At 44.0% G+C, this 23115-nt stretch overlaps 1 protein-coding gene across 3 annotated transcripts in view; it reads right to left on the minus strand.

Moving 5' to 3' along the window:
• gpr68 (G protein-coupled receptor 68) overlaps positions 1-23115 on the minus strand; it is an 89398-nt gene that overhangs the window by 51690 nt on the left and 14593 nt on the right. The window contains exon 1 of one of the 3 annotated variants that reach the window (XM_030392391.1): positions 1847-2049. The exons of the other annotated variants lie outside the window; for them this stretch is intronic. The gene's annotated coding sequence lies outside the window, so the exon portion shown is untranslated. Of the gene's footprint in view, positions 1-1846; positions 2050-23115 lie in introns of those variants that run through there. 3 annotated transcript variants of the gene reach the window in all.

Raw genomic sequence — 23115 nt, forward strand, 5'->3', positions numbered from 1 at the left:
ACAGTTACAACGTTACTTTTGTTTGGTCATGTAACGTTAAATTAATCGTTAGATTAGTCCACTAATCGAAAAAATAATCGCTAGATTAATCGTTTGAAAAATAATCGTTATGGACAGCTCCAAATCCAAGTCTCACAAACATTGGAAATTAAATAGTTCCACGGAATTGTCCACATTTACAAATTAAATGCACTACTCAGTCTTTTCAGATTCCAGTCTTCCTTTTTAAGCTGCCTCACAGCATCGGTCTGTGTCCCTTTAAAATGCAGTATCAATTGTCAATGTCAGTGTTGGGAGCAAAAAAAATAAAAAATGAACAGATTTCAGAAAAAAAAGTGCAAATAACATTAGAAATCCTCTCAGTCAAATTCCAGGTCTCATGCTTCCTACCGCCCCCTTGGAACGGTATATATCAGCATCCAGGTGAAACCACAGCATCCACGAGCAGCAAAGGTCTGGATTGCAGTTGAATCGTCCCTCAAAAAAAAAAAAAAAACAGCCAGCACGAAAGTGTGCAGAGCAGTTGCCCCTCAGTTCGAAAGTCTCTCTTCACTTAATCATGGAAATTAAATGATAACTTACAGTACAGTATAAATACAATAACTTTTTTTTTTTTTTTAAATGAACTTTCTTCAGTGTCTTTCTTACAACTCTCAACCTTCTGGATTTCAAAATAATACATATTCACACTTTACAGTGCATACATAACAGCTTTAAACATTGCAAATACTCACAATAACCTCATGAGCTTTACCTGAGCTACAGTAGGGCCCTTTGATTTCCGCGATCACGGAATCGCGGACGGAATCGCGGAATTGGCCGATTAAAACGGAATCTCCTTTTTAACACGGAATATCGCGGACTTTGACATAATTTCACTGAAATGTTGTTCTCGTGTGGAAGAGGAACGTTTGTCTGGGGGAAACTGCACGGGGGGAACCAAATCTGTGTGGCACAACAAGACTGAGCTCCCCCGTCAAAGCTGTAATGTAAACAAAAATGTAAGCACGGCGAAGCGGCTGCCCACGGCTCCGTCGGCGAAAAAGCTGAGAAACTTGACATTAAACCCTCAGTACAGAGCCGAGCAGTTCCCGAACGACTTTGATGTGTCAGGTGAACTGTTTTGCAAAGAAGCAGACCTGAGAAATCATAATTAAAGGTGTAACGTTAATGCGTTAGAGTTAGCTACCTGTCTGATTCATATTATCGGCATATCACCAGAGTGACTGTTAACTGCTGCTAACAGTAGCTGCTGTTAGCTAGCTAGCCCCGTTAGCCACAGCCCTCCTAGCTGACTCTGCCTGGGCTGGGAGGCTTTTCTGGATCTGCCTGAGAGCTGACAATGTTTTTATTCAATGAAACCCATAAAAACACAAAATATACTAATGTATGAAGACATGATGAAGTCAAAATGTTTTTGATGCACTTTACTGTACTGTACGGTACAGTATTGAGGAAATATGTTTGTCACCTCAATTAATTTAAGGTAATTTCTATTTAATTTGTGTACATTTTAGTCATTTACATTAAAAACACACTGTTTTTGGTAGTATAATAAGAGTAAATCGGGATTCCCAAAAATTAAAACGGAAAAAACGGAATTTATAGGGCCCTACTACAGCAGCGGCTATGAATGTAGCACTTAGCTTCTAGGCCGCAATTATGCCGACAACGTGGGCGGTTAAAAAGCTCACCAATATCAACCAAAGCATACTCAATAGCTTACTTACACACAATCTCCTGACTGGTTTTTGTCTTACGACTCTAGGAAATAAAAGTAACACAATACTTAACACTTTTACATCGGCATTTTGATGCTAGTATCTAACTCGGGAAGCCAACTCACCAGGATATCCACGTTAATTGGAGACAACGCCCGCCGGAGTTTCTCTCACTGACTCGACTCAACAATAATTTGGCAACTCAGTAGTTTCCCTCTCTTGGCAACACTACCAACTCCTCTTTCACTTCAACTTTGGGAAATTAATCAAGTTGTTTTACATTTAATCTATCCAACATGCTTCACCTTTCTTAGCTGCATGCTATGCAGTGCTCATCGGGGTTGTGGTTTTTTTTTTCTTCAGGAACCTCGCTGTGCGCAGCTGCTTAACGACGTCACTTTCAAGTGATGCATTTATGTAACATTCGTAACTCTGTAAACTGCAGAAAATAACCTGGGTTACACATTCATCACTCAATTGGTATTTAAATGAGAAACAATAGAGTTTAAAATCTAGTAGTCAAAATGACCGCTTATGGCCGTTCTAGCAGTTTTGGAATTCTGGCCCTTCTGAAGTCCAACTGACAATTTGGTCCTATCAGAAACATATAATTTGACTGGATCTAACTCTAGGGTTGTGGAAAGCGCACTGTTATGCCTTAACCAAGATATCGATCATTAAGATTAATTGGATCAGATCTGACTAGAATGAACGCGCCACAATGGCTGGTAAACTGATTCAGTTCACCCGCCAGCACACAAATTCACCCGCATTTGGCGGGTGCCAATTTCCATCCCTGACACACATGCACAGCAAGTATAACGGTACTGTGCTAGGTACTCTTTTCGTGGTTCTTGGTGATTTAGCAATATTGTTGTTGTAGAATTGAACAAATTAAACCTTTAGATTCTTGCCTGTAGACTGATAAGTGTTGTGTTTACAAATGAGCAATAAATCCAGATTTCTTCAGATTTTTATTGCCAGTGGGAATTTAAATTCAAATGTCAGGAGATATTTTTGTTGGGAATCGATATTGATTATTAATTAAAATATTATCATTAATTAATACAATTATTATAGTTAATGAAACGTAGGTAACTATGATTCATTAACGAACACGGGACACCACTCTGAAATCAGGGATCAATAATCAAATGATATACCTTTAGTCTCAAAGCCTGAAATTAGTCAAATTGTCGATATTATGACAATATCAATAATTAGATACGAGGGAAGGTGTAAGTCCGATGACTGACCATCTCAACCAGCTGTTATTATAATATGGGATTGTGCAAGATAATCACAGATACTGCTCAGTTAAAATCAACAGTAGCCGTTTTTAGACAGGGCACCAAGCCGCCAATTTGCCCGTCCTTTTGGTGGCCGGAAAATTGGGGGTCTGTTTTGGTCCGCCGATTATCCGCCTCTGAGGGTACATTTATTTCCGCCTCGCCTGCTATCTAAAAATGAGGCGGCAATGTGCCGGCCCCTGGGCGGAGGTGTTAATGACCTGCACTGTTGTGCGACCCACAGCCAGGAGTTTTAAAACCAAGAAACAGCTGATCACAGCAGTCAGTTCATCGTTTCATCCGTGGACATTAAGATGAGCAACCAGACAGCCGCTGAGATTCAGGAGATGCTAGCGTCTCCTCGGTTTCTGTAGCTGTTTGGTTGTGTTAGCTTGTTGTTGTGTCGGCAGAGGCGTCTTTTGGAAAAGGAGGAATATTACGCCTCCATTTTAGAAAGACAGGCCGGCACATTGCCGTCCTTACCTTGGAGCAAATGTGCCGCCTTTTCTATCTAAAAAGGGCTAGTGTTTATTAAAGCTTTCTCCAAAACATAAACCACCTACTTCAATAAACAACAGTTGTTCTCTAGAATTAGCACCACAAAAAAATAGGCAAGCCAAACATAAGTTGGTGGAAATATGTGTGCGTGGGTATGTGGGGCGGGAGCAGGGAGTCCCTTGTAAAGACTACAAAGATGGCCGAATGTGGCTTGGGAAGTCACGTTCCCCAGACTACAAATAAGTGCTTGACTTAAGAAATCTTGTTGGAGAGACTACAGGAAATGCCGGACATGACTTGGCAAAGTCATGCGAGATCACGAATCCCAAGGTGATGTTTCAGATTCAACTGAATCATATACCTGAGATTCAAAAATGGTGGCAGTGAATGTGTCGACTCAAGGCGATCACTACAGAGTTTAAACAAAGACAACGGTTACGTCATGTTAAAGCGGTGTTATTAACTATAAGTTTCAGACTATAACAGATCGCTCATAAGACCACGTATGTATGATGTGTATGTAAGTGTGTGTGTGCGTGCGTGTGTGTGTTTGCCAGTGTGTGAGTTATGTAACAGTCGGAGTTATTGAATGTAGCGCCACTAGGTGGGGTCTCCTTTTGTTAAGTGGATAATGTAACCTGTACCTAGAAGAAGAGTTGCTGCTTCCGCTCCACCATGCGTAGCAATGCCGCCAGTGGAGTGAAGACCACCCTTTTATTGTATTTTATATTGTGATGTATAGGTGTAGGATCCTCGGCCTATGTGTGTCAAGGCATGTATGCGTGTGATAACTAGTGCCGTAGCGACCTGGCTTGGTATGGTCTGTAAGTACAGTGGAATAAAAGTATGTGCCGAAATCCCACATGTTGCCTCCCGTGTCGTTTGAGCTAACCGGAGCTACCGCCACTGAATGCGGACCATAACCTTCCCCAGCACCGACCACGTTACAACTGGCGCCCGAACATTATCCCCTGGACCTCTCTTTGCACGCACGGACCGGACCGGCCTGCCTTCTAAGCTTCTACATCCCGGAAATCCATGTGAGTGACAGTTTTCCCGGCCGCGACTGTGCCATGTTGGAAGCCAACTTCTCCTCAAGCTAACTGTGGCTGTGAACGTTGGAGTTACGTTACTGGAGTACCGCGCGTTGACTGTGTGTGCTTTCTGGTGCTTTCCTATTAACTGGACATTAAGAAGAAAACGAACGACCTCCATGTTCAGCCTAGACAAGAGAAGTCTTTTCACTGCGGACTAGCTTTGTGAAGTGCACTCTAAAGATGGCGCCTGCTGAAGATACCCGGGTCAAGGAGCTCGACAAAAGGGCCTCAGGCTGGGCCTTTGAGGTCATCCTGGCCACCCCAGCCCCACATGCTAAGGTCAGCTTACCCCTGTTCCCTCCCAAGAAGACTGGAGTCTCACTGGGGGACAGTCAGAAGAAGCTGGACGCTGCAGAGGAAAGACTTGACCTGATATAGACAGTTGGGTTGTTAAGTCATCTGGTTTATATAACTAACATATAAACAATGCAATACAGAGTTTATATTTTTTTTTTTTTGCATTTGGTGTGTTTATCGTGTATCTTGCCTTCTGTGTTTGCCACTGGTTAGGTTCACTGAAGTGGTTTGTTGTAAAGCAAAGAAAAAAGTGAGATTCAGCTGTGCACTTTTCCAGCACTTTGTATTTTGAGTTGTGGAAGAACTTTTTGTTTTTGTACTCTGTCAACTGATATGTATATCGGTGTGCTGAGTGTGTTTTCTTAACCTGTGTGTTACAGCTAACTTTCCATTAATAATGATAATAATAATAATAATAATACATTTAATTTTTATAGCGCCTTTCAGGGTACCCAAGGACACTTAACAAAATGGAACAAACAAAACAAAGAATAAATGGATAAACAAAAAATACATAAAAGATAAAAACAGAAAAGTTGATTGATTTGGCTGGATCTAGAGCTGATAGGCCTTATTGAAAAGATGGGTTTTTAAGTCTCTTTTGAAGGTCTCCAGAGAAGTCTGTTTGCGTATTTCAGCTGGGAGAGTGTTCCAGAGAGTGGGGGCTGTCACACAGAAGGCTCTGTTACCAAAGGTTTGTAGTTTGGTGTGAGGGATGGAGAGCTGGTGTGTGCCTGATGAGCGCAGCGTCCGGGACTGGGTGTAGGGGTGGAGGAGGTCAAACAGATATTGGGGGGCGAGGGAATGGAGAGATTTATAGGTCAGGAGGAGAATTTTGTAGGTGATGCGTGATTTAACTGGGAGCCAGTGAAGGCAGATGAGAGTGGGGGTGATGTGTTGCCAGGGCTTGGTGCGGGTGAGGACCTTGGCAGCAGAGTTCTGCACATACCGGAGCCTATCCAGGGTTTTTGAAGGGAGCCCGGACAGGACTCCATTGCAGTAGTCCAGGCGGGAGGTGATGAAGGCATGGATGAGGGTCTCAGCCACAGGTTCAGAGAGAGAGAGGGCCGGAGTCTGGAGATGTTTTTGAGATGGTAAAAAGCTGATTTTGTAATGGATTTTATGTGTGATTGGAAAGATAGTGTGGAATGAAGGATGACACCCAGGTTGCGGACTTCCGTGGATGGGGAGATGCAGCCGTCCACGTCCAGGAGAAGATCTCCAACCTTCTGGAGCAGCGCCTTGGAGGCCACAACCATGAGCTCTGTTTTATTGGTGTTTAATTTGAGTAGATTTGATGTCATCCAGAGTTTTAAATCATGTAGGCAGTTGACGGTTGACTGTGGGGGTAGCTGGGTGGATGGTTTGGTGCAGAGTTATAATTGAGTATCATCAGCATAAGAATGGAAGTTGAGACCATGTTGGCAAATTATCAGACCAAGGGGAAGGGAAATTAAGTGATGTATCACAAAATGCTAAGTGTAGTTTGGTTTCGTCTTCTGCTGTGTACAACTTGTCCTGTGTGTTGTGGCTAACTTTTTATGGAGTAATGTATTACGAAATGCTAAGTGTAGCTTGGTTACGTCTTCTGCTGTGTACTGCTTGTTTGGAGTATTAAAACTCACTTTTTATGGACTAATGTATTACGTAATGTTAAGTGGAGCTTGAGTACTTGTCATGCTGTGTACGGCTGAGGACAGCCTTATGTTTACCAGGGGGAAATATGTAACAGTCGGAGTTATTGAATGTAGAGCCACTAGGTGGCACCTCCTTTTGTTAAGTGGATCATGTAACCTGTACCTAGAAGAAGAGTTGCTGCGTCCGCTCCACCATGTGTAGCAATGCCGCCAGCTGAGTGAAGACTACCATGTGAAATCCCACATGTTGACTGCTGTGTCGTTTGAGCTAACCGGAGCTACTGCCACTGAAAGCAGACCATAACCTTCCCCTGCACCAACTGCGTTACAAAGAAGCTAAGCGGGCGCTTAGCAGACAACAAAGAATAACATAACAACCATGTGGTGCACAGCACCCTCAAACAGTGGCCCGCAAACAAATCGATGTTCGTTTATCATCCCCTGATTGTATTGTGATCGCGCACGGCAGCAACACTACACAAGCTATCCGCTGAGTGAATTAACCTGTACCTAGAAGAAGAGTTGCTGCGTCCGCTCCACCATGTGTAGCAATGCCGCCAGCTGAGTGAAGACCACCATGTGAAATCCCACATGTTGACTGCCGTGTCGTTTGAGCTAACCGGAGCTACTGCCACTGAAAGCAGACCATAACCTTCCCCTGCACCAACTGCGTTACAAAGAAGCTAAGCGGGCGCTTAGCAGACAACAAAGAATAACATAACAACCATGTGGTGCACAGCGCCCTCAAACAGTGGCCCGCAAACAAATCGATGTTCGTTTATCATCCCCTGATTGTATTGTGATCGCGCACGGCAGCAACACTACACAAGCTATCCGCTGAGTGAATTAGCCTGAATGAGCTCTTTGCGAGCGTAATAACATAAAAAATATTCGAGCAAAAACTAAAGTAAAACAAAAACAGTCTATGTCTCATCCAGCGAGGAGGGAACTGAAGCTTAGTTCAAGCAAAGTGAAAAACGTTTCTCAAAGTACATCCTTACGGCAACTGTTGTATGAAACCAGAGTCTCCTCACAACATAACACTCCCTGGGAATGTGACATGCAGAGGGGCGGGTCGTACCTTGAGTTACAGTTTTTCACACCTTTTGGGCTTTTCCTTTGTTCTTGACTCAGGTCTGATAAGGCCCTAGTAGTAAGGCTTTTGATTTCCAAGAGGCCTTCTCTTTGTTTGAGCCATGTGGCATGAGGGCCAACATTTTCCTCACGGAAATTACTTTTTTTTCAAGCTAGCTATCTCCCTCTGTCAACCACAATCTGTTTCCTCTATCAACAAACCCTATTCAGCGCTGTCAATTAACAGGTGTTGGGGGGAAAACCCTCCGACCTAACATTACTAAACTAATTTCTAAATGACAGCTTATCATTTGAATGTTGACTAGGGCCTATATATTAAAGCTGAGATTGTATTAATTCTGAAACACATAAAAACCCAAAACAGCCCCAAATTAATTTTCTTCATGTAAGACCACGTCTAGGAACGGGCTGTTGCTGCTTCCGACTCATTTTGATGTAACACATTCACTCAGGTAGTGATGCACAGCACTGCAGACAGTGGTGAGAAAGAGAGAGATGTGATCATCATTAACAAGAAGCATTTTGCTTATGCAAAGAAATAAATCTGTTTGAACTAGATATTTATATGCCACATGGCATCCGTTGTGTGATAGCAGAGCGGAGAGTCAGCAGTATTAGTAGGTGTATAGGCAAACAAACAAACAACAACCACAACGACCATTATTTATTGTATTATTACATTTGTGGGAAAGATTTTCTCGTCCCCACAAATGTAATAACTCCCTGAAAATGTAATAAATCCCTGCAAACATTTATTAGAATATTTATTGTGATTATCATTTTAAAAGATTTGCCTACATTCCTACAGTTTATGTTATTGATGTATTATTTTGTCCAATTAAGGTCAATTTAAAGTTAACTATACTATATATTAGGGGTGGGGGAAAAAAATCAATTCACATAAGAATCGTAATTCGGTCACGGTCACGTGATGCAGTCAGAGTGAGAGGATCTACTTCACTGGCCTCCTGCCCTAAGTGCCGATTTTTCGACATTTTCATGGACTAGACCCCCTACTACTTCGGTGATTTTTGTTTCTAACTATGTCCGGAGCTGAAAGGAAAAGCAATTTGCGAGAAACATCGAGGAAAACACGCACTGAAGCAAAAAAACGACACACATGGCCGGCGCTGAAGCTAACTCGGATAATGGCGACGGTGCGCTGATGGAGGAAAATGTTGCAACCGTTAATTGCCCAGAGTGTTACGGAGAAGTTAAGTGCCCTCATGGAGCAGAAGTTTGCCGAGCTGCAGTCCACCTTGGACAGAATGGGCAACTGCATTGAGGACAACGTTAAAAGGATAACCGAGGCTGAGAGCCGCATTTCTGAAGGCAAGGACCGTACCACGTCCCTGGAGAACCGAGTCGCTGAACTTGAACAAAAAGTTAAGTCCTTAACTGACCGAACCGAGGACCACGAAAATAGGAGCCACAGAGAGAATATAAGAGTCATCGGTCTCAAAGAAGGTGCAGAAGGGCGACAGGCAATTAAGTTTTTTGAAACTTGGCTTCCAGACACGCTTGGACTGGAGACCAAGCGAGGAACGGTTAAGATTGACAGGGCGCACAGAGCCCTCGGGCCGCCGAAGACAAACTACAACAGGCCTGTCATTATTAAACTTCATAACCTTAACGACAAACTGCGGATTCTCGCAGCGGCCAGAGAAAGGGGTGAGCTCACATACCAGGGCAGCAAAGTTTACATCTGCCAGGATTTTTCAGCTCAGGTGAGGGATGCCAGGCGGCAATTTAACGGGACATGTGAGCGACTTATCCGAAGAGGAATACGGTTCCAGATGCGCTACCCGGCCACATTATGCTTCACTTTCAACGGAGAGGAATACGTCTTCAAAACCCGTCAGGAGGCGGACAACTTTCTCGGCAAAGATGGGTCCAAGTGAGTGTTGATTTCATAGGTTTTCTCCTTTGTCTGCACACAATGCAGACAGATGTGACAGCTAAAAGTCTGCTCTGTAGGCTAAGTGAGACTGAACTAATCTGCCTGGGGTGACTGTACGGGAGACACAATTTCTGCCTTTTTCTCCCTCTTTCTACCCGAAGACGAGAATCACAAGGTGCGTAAGTGACTGTAAGGACATTTCGTTTACCAGGGTAGGCTTCTTATTATTATTCTCCCCCTCTCATTGTACTTAGCCTACTTATTTATGTCAAATGAAGGTGCTATGGGAAGAACAGCTGTTATGCGCTGTCTGAGATTTGAAAACCAATCGTCTTTTTCTGCTTTGTTCTTTGTTTGTTCTCCTTGTGAACATGCGGTGCATTATACAGACCGGGGTTTGATCTTGTTGCTGTTATGGATCGGCACGGGGCGGGGGGGTTGTGGGGAACAACCTGGCAGTGGGATGGATACGCCTGCAGCTGATGGGTTGCCTTCTCTCAACGGTGGAGAGATGGCTCTCGGCCTCACCTGTCCCAGGGAACTGTGTGCCATTTTTTGGCAATTTTCTGTTTTTGTTTTGGAGGGTTCTCCTTTTTTTCTGTGTGTGTGTGTGTGTGTGTGTGTGTGTGTGTGTTTTCTTTTCTTACATCGGGATGCAGTCCATCGTTTGGGGATGGATTGTCACAGACAGTCTTACTTATTCTGTTATCTCTTGCTTTTCTGTGCACGTATTTTGCTACAGCCCATCTGTCTACAAAGTGCATTATAAGTCTCTTTCTTTTGTGTATTTTTTATTCTAATCTTATTCTATTTTTTTCATGAGTGATCTTAAAGTTGTTTCACTCAGTGTGAAAGGTATCAACCATGTTATTAAACGCCAGAAGATTCTGGGTTTCCTTAAGAAAGAAAAATGCCAGGTAGCCTTTCTTCAGGAAACCCACCTTACAGATTTAGAGCATATTAAATTAAGGAGGAGCTGGGTGGGTCAGGTGTTCTACTCCTCATATAACTCAAAAAGTAGGGGGGTTGCTATTCTACTACATCGCAGCCTGCCTTTCACTCTGGATAAAACTATGACAGATAAAGAGGGCCGCTATGTACTTGTGTCTGGCTATCTGTATGGGGAGCTTGATATTTTTGGCTGTATGGAAATGCACAACTTCTGTCAGACTTGGCCACATTTTCTTCCCCATATATACTTCTTGGAGGTGACTTTAATTGTGTAACTAATCCAAATATTGATATGTCTCCCCCTCATTCCACTCTGTCGAAAAAATCTGCAAAATTGCATGAATTTGTTACCGACTTGGATCTATATGATGTGTGGAGGATTTTACATCCTGTAGATAAAGATTACACATTTTTCTCAATCCCCCATCATGTTTTCTCAAGAATAGAATATTTTCTTTCTTCAAGATTTGTTTTGGACAGGATAGTGAACTGCAGAATTGGTACCCAGTCCCTCTCTGATCATGCCTCTGTCAGTGTAACCATCTCCCCTCCCTATAGAGACCCAGCTTGCAGACACTGGCGACTGAACCCAACTTTATTAAGCAATCATCATTTTGTTGATTATGTCACTACAGAATGGGAGCACTTTATAGCTATAAACAAAACTCCAGATATAAATCCGTCTGTTTTGTGGGAATCTGGGAAGGCATACATACGGGGAGCTATTATATCCTACACATCAGCACAGAAAAAAGAGGCTCTTAAGACACAATAAGAACTGGAAAAAAATGTAGCTGACTTAGAAACTCAATTCAAACGAACTGGTAGTAGTCATCTGGCAAAACAACTTGAAGTCGCCCCATCCGCCTTGAATCAGTTACTAACCAGGAAAGCGGAGACACAAATTTTCTTTGCAAAACACAGATTGTACGAGTCCGGCAATAAACCTGGTAGGTTGCTTGCGCGCCTCGCTCGCAATAAAGCCGAGTTAAATGTAATTCCCTCCCTCTTAGATAAAAATGGGTCTAGGCACCTCAAATTAGCTGATATAAATAAAGTTAAGAGATTGTTCTACAAAGACCTCTATAGCTCTGAATGTAGATCTTCTGATGAGGCTAGAGCAGAATTTCTGAATAAGATAAGGCTCCCATCCTTATCCGATGAGCAACAGGCAGCTCTATGTTGGCCGATAAGCAAGGATGAGGTCTTGGAGGCTATATCCACTCTCAGGGGCGGCAAGGCCCCTGGACCGGATGGCTTCGGGCCTGAATTTTACAAAACATTTGTTAAGATATTAGTTGGCCCCCTAACAGATATGTTTTTAGATTCCTTTGGCAGGGGCTGCCTCCCCCCCACCTTAAATCTTGCCAATATTTCTGATATTTTGAAATGAGACAAACCACCTGATGTATGTGGCTCTTATAGGCCTATCAGTCTGATATCGGTTGATAGTAAGCTGCCCTCGAAGCTTCTTGTCAGGTGGTTGGAAGACTTACTCCCAACTCTTATTAACTCGGACCAGACAGGTTTTGTTCACGGGCGCTTTTCAACTAGCAATGTGAGAAGGCTTTTAAATATTGTACAGTTTACCTCTCAGAAGAAACAGAAAGCTCTGGCCATCTCCTTAGATGCTGAAAAAGCCTTCGACCGGGTTGAATGGGACTATCTGTTTGATGTACTGAGGAGATTGGGAATGGGGGGGGATTTTCTTAAGTGGATCCGAACCATATACCACTCCCCAACAGCTAGTGTGATAACAAATGGATGGCGCTCCGAAACTTTCCCCTTGGCAAGAGGCGTTTGCCAGGGCTGTCCGCTCAGTCCACTCCTCTTTGCCCTCGCATTAGAGCCATTAGCTGAAAGTATACGGCTGCACACTGAGGTTAGGGGGGTGCGGATGGGAAACGTGGAACATAAAATTGCCTTGTACGCTGACGATATCCTTTTATTTTTGACGTCCCCAAGACAATCAGTTTCTGCAATTTTTAAAATTTTCCACAAATTCAGTCTCATATCGGGCTACAGGATTAATTTGACCAAGTCTGAAGCTATGCCACTGGGCACTCTGAGCTTAACTGATGTTGCGGACAACTTTCCTTTTTAATGGACTGTTAGCGGCTTCACATATCTTGGAATAAAAGTGTCCCCCAATTTGAAGGATATGTCCAAATTAAATTTTGCCCCAATATGCCTGTAAAGAACAGTAAATTGTTTTAGGCTGTCACCTCAGCCTCTCTCTGTTTGTGGAGCATGTGAATGACCCTGGACTGCCATCTAGTGGCCAGTCCTAGCAAGGTATAAAAGGGAGGAGACTATGAGCCCTGTAAGCTCACCTGTGCGCATCTTCACCTGTGCGCATCTCAATCGCCTTCTCCTTTGTCTCCGCTGGACTGGCGCTGCATCTGTGCTGCCGAGCCTTTTCTTTGTCTGGATTATTTGTGGCACTCCCAGTAAGTTTGATTTGATCCATGTATTGTAATCACGTACCATCTTTATGTTGATTAGGTTGCTGCAGTCTGTCTTAAGTTTGTTTATTGTTATTAGGAGGCAGATGGCTTTCCAAACAGCACCTTCAACATACAAACAATTAGCTCCCTTGGTAAAGTGGAACGAGGTATGTGAAACTCAAATTTTCGGCAATTACTTTTATCCTTGAGGTGTCTAGATTGATTTTTGGTTGATCAAGTTTTTACAATGAGTGTAAACATTTTCTAATAAACGTATCTCTTTCGTATTTTATTATTGAATGGGGGTGATTGTATTGAGGATTTGAAAATTGTAAATCAAATGTTTCATGTGTTTAATCTAACCTCTTTATTTTCTTTCTGTATTACCTTTTCATAGTTTTCATGGTGCTACAGCAAACAATAAAAATTAAGCACCCATCAGAATCTCTCCGCCTCATTTTGTTGACGCCAAGGGTCCGCTTCAATGCCTATCAATTAAAAAAGATTTGGAGCGTTGGCACAAACTTCCACTGTCTCTAATGGGTCGGATTAGTCTCATTAAAATGAATGTCCTCCCTCGCCTACTATATCCCCTTCAGATGCTCCCCCTGTACATAACCAAGAAAACTAATCAGGATTTATAAAAGACACTTTCAAAATTTATCTGGCATGGCAAAAAACCAAGGCAGAAGCTCAAGAAATTACAACTACCCACAAATATGGGTGGCCTCTCTGTGCCGAACTTGATATTCTATAACTGGGCCTGTCACGCACGCCACTGCTGGCTATGGTTACCATGCATATCTTAAAAGAGAGACTTGTATTGATTCCTGGGCTTGCTTTCCGCACTCCCCCTGGAGCTTGGTCACTTGTGATGTAAGCAAGATAAACCCAGAAGTTAAGAGTAATCTTATTATATACACAACAGTGTCAGGGTATGGCATGATTTAACTAAGTATATGGGAAGGAAAAATATTAAATCTTTGCTCTCCCCTATAACCCACAATCCGGACTTTCCTGCTGGCGTTGGCTCATCTGTGTTCTCCTCCTGGCAGAATAGAGGGATACATGTAATTGATGACCTATTCAAAGATAACATTTTAATGTCCTTCCAACAGTTACAAGTAAAATTTGATGTCCCCAAGCAACATTTCTTTGCGTTTTTGCAATTGAGGCATTTTATATCCTCCCAGGTCACACTTTCTCCTGCCGATTCGTATAGTAATTACATAGAGAAATTCATTCTAGAACGCGAAAATGGAAAACATTTTATATCAGCATTCTACTCACTTCTTGGTTCCTTTAATGTGTATGACTTGCCAAATATTTCCAGGAAGTGGGAAAAGGATTTGGATACTGAATATATAGAAGATGACTGGCAGGCTGCTATACGTCTGATTAATTCCACATTCACATGCAACAGGTTAAGGGAAACTCGGTACAAGACACTGCACAGACTTCATATTACCCCTGTCATCTTGCACAAAATGAATCACTCCTTTTCTCCTATATGTATTAAGTGCCGCTCTGATAGGGCAACATACTTTCATTGCTTCTGGGAGTGTAAGATGATCTCCAGATTCTGGACGTCTATTTCCACGGTGATTAGCGGGATATTTAAATTACAAAATTAATAAAGACCCCGGTGTTTTCCTCCTTGGCCTTCCCTCTAGGGTACTGCATCTTCCTGCTACACATTACAAGCTTCATGAGAAGCTCCTTGTAATTGCTTTGCTTTGGTATAGAGAGATGTTTAACACCCTACCCCATGAAAGATCGCAGGCTGTGTTAAAGGGGAAAGATGATCTGTTTTTAAAGGTCTGGACACCTTTTTTAGATTACTTACCCACAGACCTAAAGAACTTGCTTCTAAAGGGAAGACACTTCTCTGAGTGGAAGTCCCCTCCAATGACCTCTACATGACATGGCTCTGATGACTGGTTACCCTAAAAAGTACACATAATGGGCTTGACATATGTTGGCACTCTTAAGGTTAACTGCTTATCATCATCATCATTATTATTATTAGTCTCATTATTTTCTATTATTGTCTTTTTTAAATTTTATTTCATTATTTCCTTACGTGCCACTTCATGTTTATTTTTTTTCTATAGTTATTTTCATTATGACCAGTATTTCTGTGCTCTTTTATTGTATGACTGTCTGGGGGGGGGGACCCCAGAAGTAAGGGATGCTGTCAATAAACAGTATTAAAAAAAAAAAGAATCATGATTTTAATCATCCCCAATTCTGAATCAATTCATAAACTTAAAAAATCTATTTTTTATTAACGTTTCCCTGTCTCTCTGTGTGCCCCACGGGCTTCCGCACACAGCGTTGCAGCAAGCTTGGGAAAAAAAAAAGACGCGGCACAACTCTACTGTGAAGAGGAAAAGGCAGCTAGCCTAAGCTTTTATTAAGGCAATTTTACATACCTGCAAACTTGTCGCTTTTCTGCGAGGGGGGGTGGGAGACATGGACGGGACATGGACATGTACCAGAGATTATCAGTGAACTGCCGCTGCGAACATGTGCGCGCCTGAAGGGAGCCTTGAATTCGATAAAAACAACTTTTCTAAAATCTCTACAACTCATTTTCAAGACGTGTGGATAATGCTGAGGTGAGGCGACTGACTGGAGGATGAAGGTAAAGTATGTTGCATTCTCTGTCAGAAAGACAACAAATTTGTCTTCAAAATAAGAGCTTAACATTGCACCCCATTGGAGTTTAGAACTGGGTTCTTAGCGGGGGGCTTTTAGCTTGAAAGTAGCGATCGTTCCTAGTTTGCCGCTACAACAAAAAGCGAACAGCGAAGACAGCTACAGAGACTGAGGAGACGCTAGCATCTCCTGGATCTCAGCAGCTGTCCCTTTGTTCATCTTGACGTCCACGGATAAAGTGATGGACTGACTGCTGTGATCAGCTGTTTCCTGGTTTTAAAACTCCCCAGCTGTGGGGCGCACAACAGTGCAGGTCATCCACACCTCCGCCCATCTCAGGCAATTTCCAGCATATCGACGTCTCGGATTTAGATCGTACCCTCCGAGGTGGCAAATTAGCGGACCAGGACAAACCCCCAATTTACCGGCTTCTGTCTAAATCCGCAGACCGAACCACAAAAAGGAGGGTCAAATTGGCGGCTTGCTGCCCAATATATAAGCGGCTATTAACAATGCAAACAAGGGCAGCCATGCACTGCAGGTACAATTTCAAACAGAGGTGCACAAAAAGAAGGTGCAGGTCATAACTTCCACACACGGTGTAGCCAGCACCTTCCTTCCAAGCAGAGAGACAGCAACTTTTTCAAAACCCAGATTCATCTAGTCAGTGTTGGGAAAGTTCACTTTCTACATCAACTAGTTCAAAGTTCAGTTCACACATTTTAAAATGAACTAGTTCAGTTCATAGTTGCATAATTCTAAATTTTGAACTAAGTTCACAGTTCCAAAATTAACTAGTTCATAGTTCTTTTTTTTCAATATGTTGCTGCGAGCTATTATTTCTTAATGATTGCCACAGCCCATATAGACCCACAGACAGCTATTATTCTATCAGTTTTAACACTGAAACTGCAGCTCTCTGACAATATACTGCAAAACCAGGTTGTCAGGCTGCAGCTGGGAGATGAAGACAGCAGAGCCGCTACTGTACACCATTAATGTGATTTGGGTGGTAGAGGATCTGCTTTGGCTGCCGTGTCTTTTGATTTTTTATTCACTTGCACATGCCATGAAAGGCTCGCCTGGTGCTTTAGTTCAATGTGCCGTTTCAGGTTCGCTGTTGACGTTGTTGATTTCCCGAAATCGAAAGTAAAGCGAGTTGCGTGCACAAACCTCTCGTCCAGCGTCTTTTTTATACACAACAGCCAGATTGGGTGATTTTCCGCTACATATTAAGGCCTGTTCACGGTGTGTTTTAAGCTGGTTTTCGCATTGAAGGCTCAATGGAAATCTGTCACTGTCTTGAACGAAGTTAAACTGTGAGAGCGCGCCGTTCATAAACGCCAGAATGAACACGTTCACAATGACGTTCATCAGGCAGAAATACGTGCGTTCAGTTCACGTTCACCCAAAATATGAATGAGTTCATCACAACACTGCACTCTTTAAGGGCTTCCTTTTTCATTCTGCAGCAGATTGCGCTATTAAAGTTGTGCTGTTGCACATTTCATGAGAGAAGTTCTCATTTCACCAGCGACGTGGGTCCGCCCTCTAGTGGGCTCACCACTCGCAGGAGGGTTCAGAAGGGGCCGGTGCAGTGTGATTTGGGTGGCAGTCGTGGGCGGGGGCCCCGGCGACCCAATCCCCGGACAGTGACTCTAGCCATTGGGACATGGAATGTCACCTCACTGGGGGGGAAAGAGCCTGAGCTGGTGCTGGAGGTTGAGTGGTACCGGCTAGAAAAAGTCGGGCTCACTTCCACGCACAGTCTGGGCTCTGGAACCCAACTCCTTGAGAGAGGCTGGACTCTCTTCTACTCTGGAGTTGCCCGCGGTGAGAGGCAGCGAGCTGGTGTGAGTTTGCTTATAGCTCCTCAGCTCAGCTGCCATGTGTTGGAGTTTACCCAATTGAACGAGAGGGTCGCTTCCCTGCGCCTTCGGGTCAGAGATAGGTCTCTCACTGTTGTCTCGGCTTATGGGCCGAACAGCAGTGCAGAGTACCCGGCCTTCCTGGAGTCCCTGGGAGGGGTACTGGAGAGTGTTCCAACCGGGGACGCCATCATTCTACTGGGGGACTTCAACGCCCACGTGGGCAGCGACAGTGTTACCTGGAGGGGTGTGATTGGGAGGAACGGCCTCGCCGATCTGAACCCGAGTGGTGTTTTGTTACTGGACTTCTGTGCTAGTCACAGTTTGTCCATAACAAAACACCATGTTCAAGCATAAGGGTGGCACCATGTGGCACCAGGACACCCTAGGCCGGAGGTCAATGATCGACTTTGTGGTCGTGTCATCTGACCTCCGGCCGTATGTCTTGGACACTCGGGTGAAGAGAGGGGCTGAGCTGTCAACTGATCACCACCTGGTGGTGAGTCAGATCCACTGGCAGGGGAGGAAGCTGGACAGACCTGGCAGACCCAAAACGTATTGTGAGGGTCTGCTGGGAACGTCTGGCAGAACCCTCTGTCAGGGAAATCTTTAACTCCCACCTCCGGGAGAGCTTTGACCAGATCCCGAGGGAGGCTGGGAACATGGAGTCCGAATGGACCATGTTCTCCACTTCCATTGTTGACGCAGCTGTCCAGAGCTGTGGCCGTAAGGTCTCCGGTGCCTGTCGTGGCGGCAATCCCCGAACCCGGTGGTGGACCCCAGAAGTAAGGGATGCTGTCAAGCTGAAGAAGGAGTCCTAATGAGCATGGTTGGCCCGGGGGACTCCTGAGGCCGACGGGTACTGGCAGGCCAAGCGTGCGGCAGCGCAGGCAGTTGCGGAAGCAAAAACTCGGGCCTGGGAAAAGTTCAGGGAGGCCATGGAGGAGGACTACCAATCGGCCTCAAAGAAATTCTTGCAAACCATCCGGCGCCTCAGGAGGGGGAAGCAGTCCTCCACCAACACTGTTTACAGTGGAGGTGGGGAGCTGTTGACCTCGACTGGGGACATTGTCGGGCGGTGGAAGGAATACTTAGAGGATCTCCTCAATCCCACTGACCATCTTCCATAGAGGAAGCAGAGGCTGGGGACTCGGAGGTTGACCCATTCATCACCCAAGCCAAAGTCACTGAGGTAGTCCAGAAGCTCCTCAGTGGCAAAGCACCGGGGGTGGATGAGATCCCCCATGAGTACCTCGAGTCTCTTGATGTTGTGGGGTTGTCTTGGTTGACACGTCTCTGCAGCATCGCGTGGGAGTCTGGGACAGTGGCATTCTGTGGGAGGTGCTCCGGGAGTACAGGGTCGGAGGCCCTCTGTTAAGGGCTGTACGGTCCTTGTACGACCAGAGCAGGAGCTTGGTTCGCATTGCCGGCAGTAAGTCAGACCTGTTCCCGGTGAATGTTGGACTCCGGTCACCGGTTCTGTTCATTATTTTTATGGACAGAATTTCTAGGTGCAGCCACAGGCCAGAGGGGGTCTGGTTTGGGAGCCACTGGATTTCATCTCTGCTTTTCGCGGATGATGTGGTCTTGTTGGCTCCTTCGAGCCAGGACCTCCAGCATGTCCTGGGGCAGTTTGCAGCCGAGTGTGAAGCGGCTGGGATGAGAATCAGCACCTCCAAGTCCGAGGCCATGGTTCTTGACCGGAAATAGGTGGCTTGCTCCCTCCGGGTTGGGGGTGAGTTCCTGCCTCAAGTGGAGGAGTTTAACCCTCTGAGGTCGATTGATGCGCCGGCGTGTCAAAATCACGTGACTAATTTAAGATGACGTAGCAGCGAGACGGAGCCTCTGTGAGTCTCTGTTCTGACTCTATGTGTTAGAGCAACCTTCAAACTATATGCCAGTTTTTAAATCGTGTTGATAGGCCAAGTAAAACCGGAGTTACGATGTATTATGTACACCACACTTTTTCGTTAACGTTGCTGTCACGTTTGCTGCGCGTTTGGTGCAGGAAGAGACGGAAAGGGATCGGGCTTTCCTCACGGACGTGTCCGCAAGCAGGAAGTGCAAGCAAAAAAAACATGTTCCTATTGGTGGAAAAAGGCACCACACTAGTCAATCACAAAATTACATGGCAAATCACGTGATTTGGTTGCTAAGGGCGGGGGGGAAGATTTGGAAGGGACGGGGCGGAAAAGTGAAAGCAGCAGTGCCGGTTAGAGAGGCAGCGACAGAGATCGCGAGTTTTGAGAGTTGGGAGATTTGTGACATTTAGCGTGTTTGGAGTGCATAGTTAGTGTGTTATGTAGTGTGTTTAGTGTGTAGTGGAGTCGTTTTTTTGTTTAATGAGTCAAAACAACAAGGAGAGTGCCGAATGTGGAGCAGACAGTGCAGCTTTTCATTGAGCTGGAGGAGCTCAGGCAGACCTGAGCCTGGGGCGTTGCCTGCATTTAAATGTAAATAGTTACATATAACTTTGTAAATTTCAAAAACTTATGCACAGATTTAGCAAACAACAATTTATATTTGCATTATAAGTAATAAAAATGGTTCGTTGAGCATATTTGTGGTTTTCACAGTAAAAAATAACTTTTTCCTACTCGGATTTTATGGTTTGGTAGTGAAAATAATGACACCAAACAAGGCAAGGTAAATTGTTTTTAAGGTGAAATATAATGGTAAAATCAAAAATAGTCAAAAACGGCCAATTATACCCCAGACCCCAGAGGGTTAAGTATCTTGGGGTCTTGTTCACGAGTGAGGGAAGGATGGAACGTGAGATTGACAGGCGGATCGGTGCAGCGGCCGCAGTAATGTGGTCGTTCTATCGGTCCGTCGTGGTGAAGCGAGAGCTGAGTCGAAAGGCGAAGCTCTCGATTTACCTGTCAATCTACGTTCCTACCCTCACCTATGGCCCTGAACTTTGGGTCATGACCGAAAGAATAAGATCCCGGATACAAGCGGCTGAAATGAGTTTCCTCCGCAGGGTGGCAGGGCGCTCCCTTAGAGATAGGGTGAAGAGCTCTGTCACCCGGGAGGAGCTCGGAGTAGAGCCGCTGCTCCTCCACATCAAGAGGAGCCAACTGAGGTGGCTCGGGCATCTGTTTCGGATGCCCCCAGGACGCCTCCCTCGGGAGGTGTTCCTGGCATGTCTCGCCGGGAGGAGACCCCAAGGAAGACCCAGGACAAGCTGGTGTGACTATGTCACTCAGCTGGCCTGGGAACGCCTTCGGATCCTCCTGGAAGAGCTGGAGGAAGTGTCCGGGGAGAGGGAAGTCTGGGTGTCCCTGCTCAGGCAGCTGCCCCCGCGACCCGGACCCGGAAAAGGGGACGAAAATAGATGGATGGATGGAGTTCTCATTTCTTATATAGCATAGTGTGACCATAGATAGATACATTTCACCGTTTTTACTCTGAGGAGTTTGCAGGTCTGATTTTATTTATGAACAGAAGTTCTTTTGTTTTTTTTGTATACCTTGAACTTATTCTTGTAGTAACTGAGAGTTGAGACTTACTTCTGGAAGAAGGGGCAGCTGGCCTAAGCTTTTATTGAGGCAATTTTATTTATGCAAGTTATTTCTTGTACAGTAAGTAAGTTTTTATTTGTTTAGCATGAATAAATGTTACCTTTTGTGTTAAGTTTGCCTTTGTGTGATTACATCATTGGAATCAGTTTATTTAAAAATCACATTATCTTATAAAAACTGTATTGTTTTGATGCCATAATTTGCCTTAACACACTATGCATTGTATCAATTTTTGAATCGAGAATCAGTTGAATCGAGAATCGGTTGAATCGAGAATCGATTTGATTTTGAATCAAATCGTGACCCGAAGAATCGAAATCGAATCGAATCGTGAGACACCCAAAGATTCAAATCCCTACTATATATGACCGTTAGTTCTGCCCACAGAATATAGGTTAAGACCATGTCATCAATTAGGCAAAAGTAGTCCACTTTGTAATACCCTGTGAGATATACACAAAAATATTCATTCATTGTCACATAGTGCTCATCAGCTTATCTTTGTTTATTACTCTAGTGTACAAAAGTGACAACTTTGAAAGTGGGTGCATATTTTAAAGGGACACTGTGCTTTATATTGCAAAGTTTAAAATAAAGGCAGATTATGAGTTTCTGCATTAGTGTAACATAACTTAATTATATAGAATCTATTTTGCTTTGTAACCTGAGGAGTTTTGTCTTTGCAGGAGAAATTCTGAAATATTTTGGAGCCGCGGACCAGGAAGCAGCACGTCCGCCCTTCAGCACCACTGGACCAGGATGTTTAAGGTTTAAGAATGTTTTACAATTCAAAATAAACATATTTGAGGAACACTGCACAAGTTTCATTTATAGCCATATAGAGGATCCCCATTATTTACTTTGTATTATCATTTTCTATCAGTTCAACTTGCTTGGGTGGGTCAAATTAAGAGGTTTGATTTTAATTTGAGAGAGGTTTTCACAACTCTAGCCTGTTTTCCTTTTAAAATGTAATACATTGTTGAATCTTTGTGGATCACCTAAAAGGGTTAGGAATCTATCTATCGTAGTTTGACAAAATAGGGGCCCCTGAACAGCATCTTGCATAGGGCCCCCAAAAAGTCAGAAATGGCCCCATATCCACCTTTCAATGAATCATATCAGATCTTCAGTCTAACATGGTTAATTTCATTTGATTCAGTGGTTTACAAGTTGAATTTGTAATTTAGCTTCACTGTCACCTTCACATTTTTAAATGATTGTAGTTAACATCTCAGAACATGTGAACATCTCAGAACGACATCCAATCAAATTGCATGGCTGGACACCAAGCGGGAGTATAAACTTGTACTCTGAGTAAAGTGAACCTTTAATGTCATCCATGTATTTAATCAGTCAGTCAGTCAATTAGTTACAGTAATCATAAGCTAAAAAAGTATGTTGCTCTTCAGCCACACATCAGTCAGTCAGTCAGTTAGCCTGTGAGGTGGAAAGAGCCCCTGAGGTGAACCTGCAGTCATCCCTAGCCTGCAGTCAGACACATCAGAATCAGAAATCCTTTAATGTCCCGTAGACGGCAAAATGTGTTTGTCGCAGCAGCGTCAGAATGTTACAAGAACAGAGCAATAGCAAAATAGACAATAGACAATATAAAATAGACAATATAATTAAAAAGGAAAAAAAATAGAATCAAATTGATGTATACACATGTTTACATGATATAGTGCAAGAATGAACAGCAAATATTTATATACAGATTTTAAATATAGATGATAAATATGGGTGTTGAAATGAGTATGTACAGACTTATTGCACAGTGCAGAGTACAGGTTGAGGTCACTATGGAGCTGTGCTGGTTGTAAAGTCTGACAGCAGCAGGGAGGAAGGACCTGCGATACCTCTCCTTCACACACTTAGGGTGTATCAGTCTGTTGCTGAAGGAGCTGCCCAGTGCTGTGAGAGTGACCTGCAGGGGGTGGGACTCCATCACCAGCAGCGATGACAGCTTGTCCATCATCCTGCACTGAGTCAAGAGTAGGGCTGGGCGATATATCGATATAAAACTTATATCGATATATTTTTGAAATGTGATATGGAATTAGACCATATCGCATACATCGATATAATTCAAATTTGCGCTGTGATCCTTGCTCCGGGCAAACTGCTGAC

Source organism: Sparus aurata, chromosome 16 (assembly GCF_900880675.1).
Source record: "Sparus aurata chromosome 16, fSpaAur1.1, whole genome shotgun sequence".
Classification (NCBI taxonomy): domain Eukaryota; kingdom Metazoa; phylum Chordata; class Actinopteri; order Spariformes; family Sparidae; genus Sparus; species Sparus aurata.